Below are 12,567 nucleotides of genomic sequence, written 5' to 3'. Positions count from 1 at the left end.
CCTTAATTAAAAACTTAAGTACCAACGCCTTAGGGCAATTTACCAACAGAGACGGTTAAAGTAGCGGTGGCTACTAATTGCCGCCTAGCCATTGATTCGATTTCGATTTCGATAGCATTTTTCATCTACATTCAACCAGTGTAATATTTCCTTTTAGTTTTGCTGGAGTGGCAACAGCTGTAAAATGCTATTAAGTTGGTAGAATAAACATGTTTGGTTTAAATTTTTAAGAGATTATTTAGGTAGAAATAAGTTGATGAATGGACAAAATGGTGTGCATTTACTGTCGTACCTAAAATTTGGTGACCCTTAGTACGTGATTAAATGTAAGAGGTGAGTACTTTATATAAGAAATAATTAATTGAGTTTTGGTTTGCAAAGTAGCACCTTGTTAAGAAGCGATCTCCGTTACGAACATCGTTTACTAAGACATATAAAAGTTTAATGTCTCTGTTTGATGATGAAAATATTAAAATAAGTGATGTTAAGATTAAATTAGCTACTTTAGAACGCATTAGTGCTAGTTTAATGACTCTTGATAACGAAATTTTAGAACTTGCCTTAAGTGCAAACGATAATGGTAAAAGTTATTCTGATGAATTTGAATCTGTAAAAGATTATAAACTCAAATTTGATAAAGCTATAGTTTGCGTCAATTCTTTTATAGAAAATAAATCACAGCCAAACAGGAATATATTAAGTAATGATGGTGTAACGTTCCCCTACTCCGAAAGAACACTTGGTCACCCACCCTAAAAGAAGGGACAGAGGAAATCACCTCATATGCGGTCAGGTCGTAAATCTACCATCCCTTTTTTCAGAGGGAGAGCTGACGAGGAGGGGATAATCTTGCTCGGGGTCTTGAGAAAATGTGGGGGGCCGTTTAAACATGTAATCTCTGTACATTCAGTTTTATACAGAGGAAAATACAAATTGAATTTTTCTAATGAATGGAATTTTGTACAATAAAAATTTATTATTGAACGATAAACTGTAAGGCAAATAACATCTTTTTTTAAAGCCATAGGGGTAGAAAGACAGATATTTGTTACATGAATGAATTTGTAGTAAATATTGAGTTTTTCATTTCGAATGCTATGTTACATGTATGCGAAGTAGCTGAGTATCTGAAAAAATAGTCTTCATTCAAATGGCCTTCAACCTTTTCACGTCTAAAGGAGTGTTTTTCAATTACATTGTGGTCGCTGCTTTTTGGTTAATTTTCTAATGACATATAAACAATAATTTTTTTTATTTGAGACTTATGAATAAAATAACGCAAACTAGACTTCAAAAAATTCTTCAGAATGAAGTTAAATAATACCTAAAAATACATTATTGGTGCATTTTTGGGTTTTATATGTAGTAGTTAATATGAAATCCTTAAATTATATATATCTATGTATAGGTATATATAAACGGAACAAAATATAGAACAAGGTATAAAATAATTAAGACACAATAACACGCCGAATAAATACTAAATCAGAAGTCAAGCAAGTTTTGTTGTTTGACTTCTGATTAAGGTATAGAATATCAAAGAAAAATATCTTTATTATACAATGTTCATTACCATACGTATGTTTACGTAATATCAATATAAATGGTTAGTTAGGTTTCGTAAACATATAATTTATTTTCATATTTTGTATTTTTTTGTATTATACATATCTGAAGTTTAATTTTACTTGTTCTCCTTTTGGGTTACGACTTTTAAGTGAGAAATTAAATGTTAGGGCATTTATAGGGATAACATTATATGCAATCAGTTAAGATTCGACTTTTCCTTTCTTTTAATCATTATATATATTTAAATACTACTTTATAAGTATACATAAAATATAGCAGTTTTTTAAGCTACTTATTTATATATCTATTGTTTGGTCTGGTTTGTTTGATTATAGCAAAGCATTCGACGGCTATTTGCCTAAGGGTAAGGGTGCCTAGCGGAGAACTTTCTAAGCAAAACTGACTCTTACTCACGTTACACGTGGGGAAAACCACGAAAACGCCCATACAGCCATCCCGTTCACCGGGATTCGAACCCCGGATCGACCTGCCAGAGTTCAACGACTTTACCGCTCAGCCGCTAGTAAGCCACACACACACATCCACACATATACATTAAAAGTTGTATCGACTGATTCCAGTCTCACTTCCATAACACCTGGAAATTTTTTACGAGAACTACAAAACTATTCAGTGCCAATTGTGAAACATGACTTCAATTCTAACTTTTATAAACGTAGATTGCGTTATATCCAAAATGTTAACCAGGTTTTCAGAAAAGATTTCGCCAGGAATATCTGGGAACTTTGAAAACAACAAGCAAAAAATTCGCTAGAAGTTGTAAATTAAAAGAAGGAGACATTGTCTTAATTAGAAGCGATGACAAAAGGAGATTAAATTGGCCGCTTGGTAAAATCATACACTTATTTCCAGGTACCGACGGTGAAAGTCGACGAGCCAGAATTAAAGTGAAAAATGGAGAAGTCATAAGAGCTGTACAAAATCTTTATCCTTTGGAATTCTCGACTGCTGAGGAACTTCCATCGAAATTCTTCGGAAGTCAACGATGCGAAAATATTTCGGTAAAGCAAACTCCAATTGATGATGTACCTGTAAAAACAAATAGAATAATCCATACCCATTTAAAATCGCCCACGATAACCAAATCAGGAAGGACAATTAGAGTTCCTCATTAATTGGACTTATGAGAACAATGTTTAATTTTTTATTATTTTGCAATACTCAATCCCGAATTTCATATTGCAAGGTGGGAGGATGAACAATATTTTGACTCTAATATATTTTTCTAACTGCAGCTTCTGAGTACTATTGCACGAGCTTCAAGCAGATGTAATCGTTTTCTTTAATCTCTAGGTTTTTTTGATTCATTATCTATTCATATTATTATTATCTATGTTTTGTAACAGTTTATGTTTCAGATAATGGCAATATACTATGTTCTTTTTGTTTTTTTTTTAGAAAGTTAGTGTAACTTTTGTTTTTCATCATTTTAGAGCATGAGTAAAGGAATTCTTTAATTATTGCACAGTCATAAATAACTCAAGAGATATAGATAGTTATTTCCGAGTAATAAATAGTTTCTTGAGATAACAAATTTGGTGAGAATTTTTTAACACCATGAAACTAAATGACGTTCAGAAATCTTACAGCACCTACGATCGTGAACTCTTGGGTATGTATAATTCAGTGAAACATTTCAAGTATTTGCTGGAATTTGTGATTATAACGGATCACTTTCGCCTTTAAACAAAAAATTGAGAAGGCATACCCGATTTTATTGCGCCAATTACAGTAGATTACTCAGTTCATCACAGATATCCGTCATATTAGTGGACAAGGCAACGTGGTTGTGGACACTCTATACTGTATCTCTGTTACTGATTACGAACAAATTGCCATAGAACAAAGAATTTAAAAATCAAATGGAAAGTGACTCAACACTTAAATTCAGCCAGTCAGTAGTTTCATCTTCAAAGATTTTACAGTGTGATACTTCCCAAAAGAATATTCGGCGTTATATTCCACCTAGTTTCAGGAGAAAACTTTTCTATCATTCATGGTTTCCCACACCCTGGCATTAAATCTTCAAGAGATGACTGCTAGTTTTGTATGGCCATGTAATGAAAAAACAAATTAAATATTTGTTTTTTCAATAAAGCATGTATCAGATGCCAAAAATGTAAAGTTACTAGACACAGCAAACCTTAGTCTGCGGAATGTCAAGAACCAGAGACTCGTTTTAGTGCGGTGCATATTGACCTCATTGCCCCATTACCCTCTTCAAATGGGAGCATATATTGTTTAACCTGTATCGACCGATTTACTGGGTGGATGGAATTCATCCCATTACCATACATCACGGCAGAAGTGGTAAGCAAAGCTTTTTATGAGGACTGGATATGCAGATTTGGCGTTCCATGTAAAATTAGTACGGATCAAGAAACACAATTTGAATCCAGTTGTTTGGCTATAATATGTAGTGTTAAAGTCCTTCACACTACAGCATATCCTCCCCAATGCAATGGAGAAATTGAGAGGCATCATAGAACGTTGAAGATTGCTATTTAAGCGCATAATAAAGCGTAGTGAATTATAACACTACCAACAGTCCTCCTGGGTCTCAGATCTGCCCTACGATGTGACCCAAATTACTCGATTGCCCAAACGGTATATGGAACAAACATTGAACTACCTGGTGGATTCTTTGATCCACCCAGTACCAAAGTGGACTCTGATACCTTTCTGACTAAACTGATAAACTACATGGATAAATTAAAACCGATCTACAGACGGAGTGCTACCAAGCAGACAATTTTTGTCCACAAGTGTTTAAAGTCATGCTCTCATGTTTTTGTTAGAACAGACCAGGTAAAAAAGCCACTCGAACCAACATATGCGGGAACGTTTCAAGTATCTGATAATAATGAGAAATATTTTTCTGTGCTTATTAAAGGCAAAATAGTTAATATTTCTATTGGCAGACTAAAGCCCGCATGCATTCTAACTACTGATACTGTACCTGACAAAGTTATTCTGGACAACGAAACTAATAAACATTCAAGCGCAAAGCTTCCTCAAACTATGGATAACAGGAAAAATCTTTCAGCCAACACCTGTTCCAGTAGACACGTAAAATTGCCCGTCAGGTTTCGAGATTTAAATTGGTAATACCACTGTCTCTTCGTTCCCCACCACGCATACTTAGTGTCGTAACTTCGTTACTGGTCAGGAAGTAATGTTGGGAAGGATAACAGTTAAAGTAAAGACAAAAGAATATAGCTGCTAAAAGTTCATACAAAGAAGCTAATTATGAAAATTCTTGAAATCCTTTTCCTTTAAGTTCACGAGGTAAATATTTAAAAATAATACAGCAAATTTATAAAATATTTAACGACAACTGTTTATTAAAATTCAGTTTGAAAAAAAAAAAAAAAAAAAAAAAAAAAAATTAAAATTTATCTCGCTAGTGTGTTTTGCCTGTATTTTTAGTCCAAAGGGTCTTTGTCCCTGAAGGACTATTGTTTTCGTTTTGCGATTTTGCGTCGGACTCATAAACGTCGGTTCACTTTTCAAACTGTTGCCACAAAATGTTAGAGTCCTGCATTATATTTGAAGAAACTAAATAATGAAAAATCTGCATAAATGATTGTCTATTTCTCGCATTGTGATAAAACAATGGTACATAGAGCCATCGAATTTTGAATGACGAAATCCTACTGCGAATATGGGCATCTGAAATCCCAAATTTGGAATTTGTTTTATTATAGATTTTATATTTTGTAAAACTTTAACGAATTTTTGATTTACAAACTCAATGCTTTAAAAGCGAGAAATGGCAACGTTATATAGAAAAAAAATACTTTTATCTCCAGCTCGCGAGACTGTGTATATCGGAAATTCTAAAGATATGCTTAATTTAACATTATTTTGCGATATTGCTCTTGAACTGAATTTTATGGTTTAAGTGCAAAGAACATGATATTTAATAAATAAAGGTAACACTCAAAACGTTAAAAAAACGCCCCTTTGGACGTAATTTAAAATCTGAAACATTTCAGATTTTTTTTTTTTTTTTTTTTTTTTTTTTAATAAGTGGCATTTTGCCCAGAAGGACGACTAACATGGTTTTGGCATTTTGCGTCTATTCACGATAAGCGTTCCCAAATAGCAGAACACTTAACGTTGCAGTGACATCTCAATGTAACATTTTCTTCCCATTACATATGTGACCCTGGTACAATGTCGCAGAAATGTCACATTGTGATATGGATGTGAATGTCGCACAGATGTCACAGCAAATGTTTAATGTGACCGCAAGAAATTTCTCAGTCTTCCCCACCCTGACCTTGCTCACGTAATTTTTCTGTAACGGGAGGTATTCTTGCGCGCTGACCTTGCTCTTCCGACCCATTGTTAAATGGTTCAATAAACTTTCTATGAATAAATTATTTTTTACATATTATATATTTAAGCTGTATTGTTAAAGTAACCCAATTTCCTTATTAAGAGATTTAGTTAGAGAAAAATATTTCTTAGTTGAGGTTAGGTTATTTTGAATATGGCAAAACACACAAGGGCTGCCTACATAAGAGAAGGAATGCCTTTGTGGAGAACTTTTTAAGGGGAACTAGCTCGTATTCGCTTTATATATTAAGAAAAACATGAAAACCGATTATGCAAAAGAATTTTTTACTTGAGAGATTAAGAGAATATAAGGCTCTAGTGTAGAATTGGGTGCCTCTTCGATTAGCGACAATGTTTTGTAAAATTTTGGCGATGAAATCTTATTTCTGGTTACCATGATAGTGTAACTTTGCTTTAGCTTCCTGATTTTTTTAAAATAAAAATAGATTGATGTGTACATGGACAAATTTAAACAGTGCGCAATGCCTAGTTTGTGCAATTCTGGGATTTTTTTTCAAGTGAAAATAGATCGATGTATACATGGACACAGAGTTTATGCAATTATTTGACTTTTTATTTTGGTTCTGTGTAGCGGCCATCTTAAAATTGTGTCTTCCTGGCGCCGATCTTGGCGTCAAAAAAGAATCGCCAAAAAACAAGGGGCACCCAATTGTAAACTTTTACCGAATATAATTATCGTATTAATTTTTCAAATAGATACATAAATTATTTAAACGATAACAATATAAAAATAAGGAAATTACATTTCATCGTTACTTATATATGAACGAAGTTAAAATCTCACTTGTGACAAAAGAGTGTAAACTAATATTAAATTGTCTCCCTAAGTACAAGTTACTTCATTTTATAAAGAAATTGAATTTCAAACTGTATTTTAAGAGAAATTACCTTTTGCAGAAAACTTTAAAATTTTATGAAAATTACTACAAATCGAAATATATATTTAAGCCACACCGATAAACTTTATTCGAAAGTATAATTTTATTTTAAACTAGGTGTACCCGCCCGGCGTTGCCCGTGCATTTAGAAAATGCAGATAAGTGAATAGCGCAGGAATAGTAGTGTAGGACATGTAGACTGTCTCTCTCTCTTCCCCCCCCCACAAGCTACAAAAAAGAAATGAATTGTAATTAATCGATTTAATGTATCATCAAAACAGCAAACTAACGCTAGAATAAAGAAATCAATTGTTACAATCGAACGTTATTTGAAAACAAATAATAATATCAGTGAGTCAAAAAAACCGTGATTAATTAATTATAAATAATTTTTTTTAAATTTTTCTAATTCAAAAATCGAAAATCGGGCTTCGAGGTCTGGTGGCCAGCCCCTTTGTGCTTCCGTATAAAAAATTCCAGGTCCCTGCGTGCGATAGATTTGGCTGGAGAGCTCGGTCAGACAGACAGACAGACACATTACACTTGCTTTTATTATTATAGATTAATGTATTTCACTTCTGCAAACAAGGTACTTTACTTTGTTATTAGAGATTTAAAAATTACATCTAACCCTCTAATTTAATTATCTATCCTTATCACATCTAGTTTTGCTTTAATGCATCACTTGCAGAAATAGACAATGAAAAGAAATTAATTTCTGCAATCATATTTAAACAGCTTGGAAAAAATAAGAAAGGAATCTTTCACAGCAGAATTTAAAAATCTCACTGTGATAACTTGGAAATTTGCATATTATAAAACATTGATTCATTAAAGTGAAGTCTTTTCCACCAATGAGGAGAAGGAAAACTGATTTTAAGGTAAAATATAACTTCGTGGAATTCTTCTTATTGGGACAAACATCAGTTCTTTGCCACATTAAAGAAATAAATAAATTTATTCGGAAATTTGTTTATAGCAGAAAGCCAATTTCTGAAGAGTCAATCGAAGGATCTGTTTATACGGAGTTTCAATTATACGGAATTTTAACTCCGTATAATTGCGCTGCCTTTTATAGGACTAACAAATATTTCTTTTAATGTAAAAGAAGGAGTTACATATTTTCATTATTTTTTAATTTTAACAAAAGTTGTAAATTTATTCCTACAAAATTAAGTAGTGTAATTACTTTTATTTTTATAAAAACAGTCAATTTTCATTTGAAATAAAGTAAATAACTGAAATTCAGTTTTAATTGCTTAGCTTCTAAAATGAAAGGCACAAACGTGTTTTCATACTTACTGCGCCAAAAGTAAATAAAAAAACTATTTTTATATTAAAGAAATAATATAATCTATTTTTTTTTTTTTCAATTAGAAGTACACTAAGGAAAATGTTTCTTTAATTCTCTTCTAGAACTAAAGCAATAAAATCAGTACTAAAATATGTATTGATGCATTTTTGACACTTTACAGTTTGAAATCTCAGACTTTAATAAAGGAAATCAAATGAAAACTTTAAAGAAAGTCCAGTATTATTTAATGGGAAAAGAAGTCTTTGAAAGAAAGTAGAGCATCAGAGCCTTGCCATCAGATTTTACTGAAACTAATCTTATAACTGCTTCTCCTAAATATTTTTATTACCTTCCAATTCCTTATTTATGCAATATTACGCAATATTTGGGTTCCATTCCTAGCAAGTCCTCCATCCCTGATTCACTCAAAAACGGTATGGCTGTGTGTTGTACAGATTCATCTAGGTTTAATTAACAACATTTTAAAAGTATACATTGTAAAATATAATATCTTCATCTTATTTAAATCAAATCGAAAAAATCATGTTTATGTTAAACGAGAAGAATAGCAAAAGAATGCGTATATTTCATGTTATCTCTTCTTTACCTTAAACCATACTTTCCAAATCCTTAACTTTGCTCTGTAAAATCATATTGAAATAATTCCAAATGCTTAAGTTAAAACTTGGTTCAGATTTCATTCCATGTTTGCAGAAATTTGTGGCTAGCAATCATAGAATCATCACTGATTTTTTCAGCGCTTCTATAAAGTTCATGCATCTCTAGTATTTTTCTTGGCGATAATCGCTTTATTCTTAATAATAATTTTTAAATTTCTCTTCCATTTATATATTAATTATTAATGCAATCATTCAAGTCAGTATACAGTAAGTGTTTACTCCCCATATGTGTTGATTAAATAAAGGAACTGGTGAAGTTTACTTATAAATAGCCGAGTTTCATTCAGTTTACCGTATGAGCTACTAACAATATTTAAGCAATGCAATGAAAATATAATAGGGGGGATCGGGAAAGTAATGTCGTTTCTGCGCATGTCGACAATAACATGCTAAGACCAGAAGTGGAAGCAAATCCATGTCAAATACTCTTAACCAACCTTGGTCGACCATCCAAGAACATTTAAAGTAGAATGGAAAAATAAGCAAAGCAGGTGTTTGAGTTTCCCATAATCTGTCCGAAAAGAACAAAGCCAACCTATCCATCACATGCAACGTATTGCTTCAACGGCACCATACAGAACCATTTTTTGATCGTTTTGATTAGTAGAGACAACCAAAAAAAAAAAAAAAAAAAAAAAAAAAAAGTCCTATATGATAATCCAAAACTCAAAAGGCAGTCTTAATAGGGGTTACAAAGGGTTTACATCCCGAAAAGGCGCTTTTGGGTGTTTGATTGAATATTCGCGGAATTGTTTATTTTGAATTGCTGAAACCTGGAAAAACTGTTAATGTAGACCTTTATTGTGAACAATTGGATCTAATGAACCAATCTTTAATCGAAAAATATCTCGCGATTGTCAACGGAAAAGGCGTCATTCTGCAACACGACAATGCAAGACCGCACGGTGCAAGACGAACACTAGAAAAATATAATGAATTGGGGTGGGAGGTACTGCCTCACCCACCATATTCTCCGATATCGCACCCTCGGATTCCATTTATTCCGATCCCTACAACATTTTCTTAGTGACAAAAAATTTGAAAATTTGGATGATGTCCAAAATGCCATCTCGAGATATTTTATTAAAAACCAATTGATTTTTATCGGTCTGGGATTGAAGTCGTTATTACTAGATGGCAAAAGGTTGCTGATAACGAGGATGATTATATTATTGATTAAAAATAAAAACTTGTTACAAATTTATTCGTTTGAATTTAATGTAAGAAAGTGACATTACTTTCCGGTTCCCCTATTAGTATAATGTGCATTCTCAGAAGTGAGCTATACAGATTTTCCGTAATTCAACTTTGTTAAAAAGGATTGTTTTATGAACTGGAATTATTAATTCATGCAAATTTGTTATGCTTTTGCATAATAAACTGTGTAATACTGTATTAAATCTAATCTCTAATTGTTAAGAGAACATAAAAATGCGTTTAGGAAATGCAGAAATATTTAAAACAAGTGATTCACATTAATCATCAAATGAAACAAATTATACGATATTTTTACCCTAATACGAAAGAGAATGCCCGTTTTGTTTAGCTAACATATATTTTCTGTAATTTAGTTTCCAGAACCACGTTTTCGATCTACTTATTTGTGTACTCATGACTTTTCGTTCAGTATTACAGATAAGCAGCAAATCGCTAATTTGAAAACTAAGCTATGATTGTGTTGATTTACAAGAGCTTTCAATTCAAAACGAAGCATTTCTTTATGTAACAAAATATTCAAATAGGTAAATGTCCTATAAATATAGTACTAAAACGATTTTTCTTTCATCCAGTTATCAAAATAAATTAGCTCTTTTTCTGAAAGAAAAGCAATTAAGGAAGAGAGAAATGGAGAAGAGAAAACAATGTTAAAAGCTAAACAATTAAAAAAATATTCCAAGTCAAATAGAATTTTTTAAAAATATTTAAAATATATCGTTTATACAGATATGTAATAAACGTAAATGGATTGCAGTTATATAATCTTAATAGTGTGAGATACAACTTTAGTACGATGAGAAAATTTCAAATGATTATATTGAATATTTTCAACAATTTAAAAATTTCGAATATTACTGAAGTATTTTAATACCTTGAAGAGTATAATTTCTTACTAGATCATTAAAACATTGTAGTAGTTACCTGTTCTCTAAAATAGGAGTTCACGCTAATTATTTAAGATAGTAATCCAGAGTTGTGCGACATCCATTTACATCTTTAGCGACATTACATTCATGACATTTTATTATGTTGCATGTCACTCTATGGTGTTATATTAAAGTCGCAATGGGTCGTTACATAAATGTCGCAGTGTGACTTCACAACAATATCACAGTGTTACCTCCGCACTAAGGTGCCTTGTGGGAAACTATGGTTTTCACACTTCACCTTCAGGAAATTGAAGAAGCATCTGGTCTACTCTGAAACTAGCGATGAACTTTTCTGTAAATTTTTTTTTTTTTTTTTTTAAATACCATTACAACACCGCCCCTGGTGACGCTTGAATCCAAAATCTTTAACTCCAGAAGCCAACGTTTTTGTTTTTATCCACTAGATAACAAGAGCAACCTTAAATTGATGTAGGTAGACTTACAGAAAAAATCAAAATCTGATATTTCAAAATCCATCACTATTTTCTCGCAACAATCTATTGCTTTAGATTATTCTGTAAAAATTATCAATCATATATTATTTATGGTTGATTATTAAGGTTTATTACTGCTAATAAACTTGAGAATTTTCTTTAAACAATTTATAAAGCTATTTATTCTTTTTACATTACATTTTTAATTATTATCTGAAATTTTTATTAAGACTAGTCCATTTGACTTTTTTTTCCTTCAAGAATAATTTTTGAAAGTGCAATCAATTAAAAACCGTGGTATAAACTGTACATTTGAAAGGAGATTCCTGAAACTGATGTGCAAGTGGCGAAATGTTGAAGTTAAGTCAACTCACGTGGTCTCGAGTCGTCCGGAAAATGCCGCCTCCGAGTTCGCTTCTAATTGATCTACGCTTTCCGCCGAAAGCGCTGGTGTGAACTGGGCTTAACAGCGCAACGCAAAGTGAGACAGACGAACCCTGGCTGTAAACAGGAGTAGACATGCCCTCCCCCCCTTAGAAGCAAAGCTGACGAGTTTAGCCAACAGCTCTTAACAGAAGAGTTCTTCTGTTAGGACGTGTTGGCTTAGGGGCCCACAAGACGGATCATCGTGTGCTTGTGTCTTTGTGAAGCCTTCAAGGAATGTTAGGAGTTGTAGCTCTCCAATTGTGCTATAGTATCCGGCCAACGTTTGTGAATTTCTAGTTTGATCCCGGAGATGATTGATTAGAAGAACTGTACAAATTATGATGTGAACTATTCGTGAACTTTGCTAACTTCCGTGGGGTCGTCGACAACTGTGTGAACTTTATATTTACCAGTTTTCATATTCTAAAAGTTTAGTCAATAAAACAGTGTAGTTTAAACTTTCATCTCCTGCTCTAGGAATCTCTAATCGCCAACAGTTCATGAAGATCGAGTTGTCTTTTCCCATTTGTGAACAAAATACCTCTTACAATTTTATATTTTCTAATAAATTTGATATCGTACTTACATATACAGTATAAAGTCCGTAATACGGATGTCCATTATCCGGACCTCAAAGCCACAAACTTACGCATGCGCTTTTAATGCGCGCATCCGCTACGCATGCGCGTAAAGCGTTTACCCATGCGCATTCCGATAGTGAAGAAAGTGACAGAGAGGTTACTGAAAACGAAA

At 32.6% G+C, this 12,567-nt stretch overlaps 1 long non-coding RNA gene across 1 annotated transcript; it reads left to right on the top strand.

The window, feature by feature from the left end:
• Window positions 1-200: 200 nt before the first annotated feature.
• Window positions 201-12,330, top strand: LOC146996762 (uncharacterized). Its single transcript, XR_015041650.1, has 2 exons — window positions 201-333; window positions 11,650-12,330. It is a non-coding gene; the product is annotated as an uncharacterized LOC146996762 (long non-coding RNA).
• Window positions 12,331-12,567: the final 237 nt, after the last annotated feature.

This window comes from Stegodyphus dumicola, chromosome 6, assembly GCF_044657685.1.
Source record: "Stegodyphus dumicola isolate Sdum_Otavi_A_Nest chromosome 6, ASM4465768v1".
Taxonomy (NCBI): Eukaryota; Metazoa; Arthropoda; class Arachnida; order Araneae; family Eresidae; genus Stegodyphus; species Stegodyphus dumicola.
This window is presented reverse-complemented; position numbering and strand designations above follow the sequence as displayed.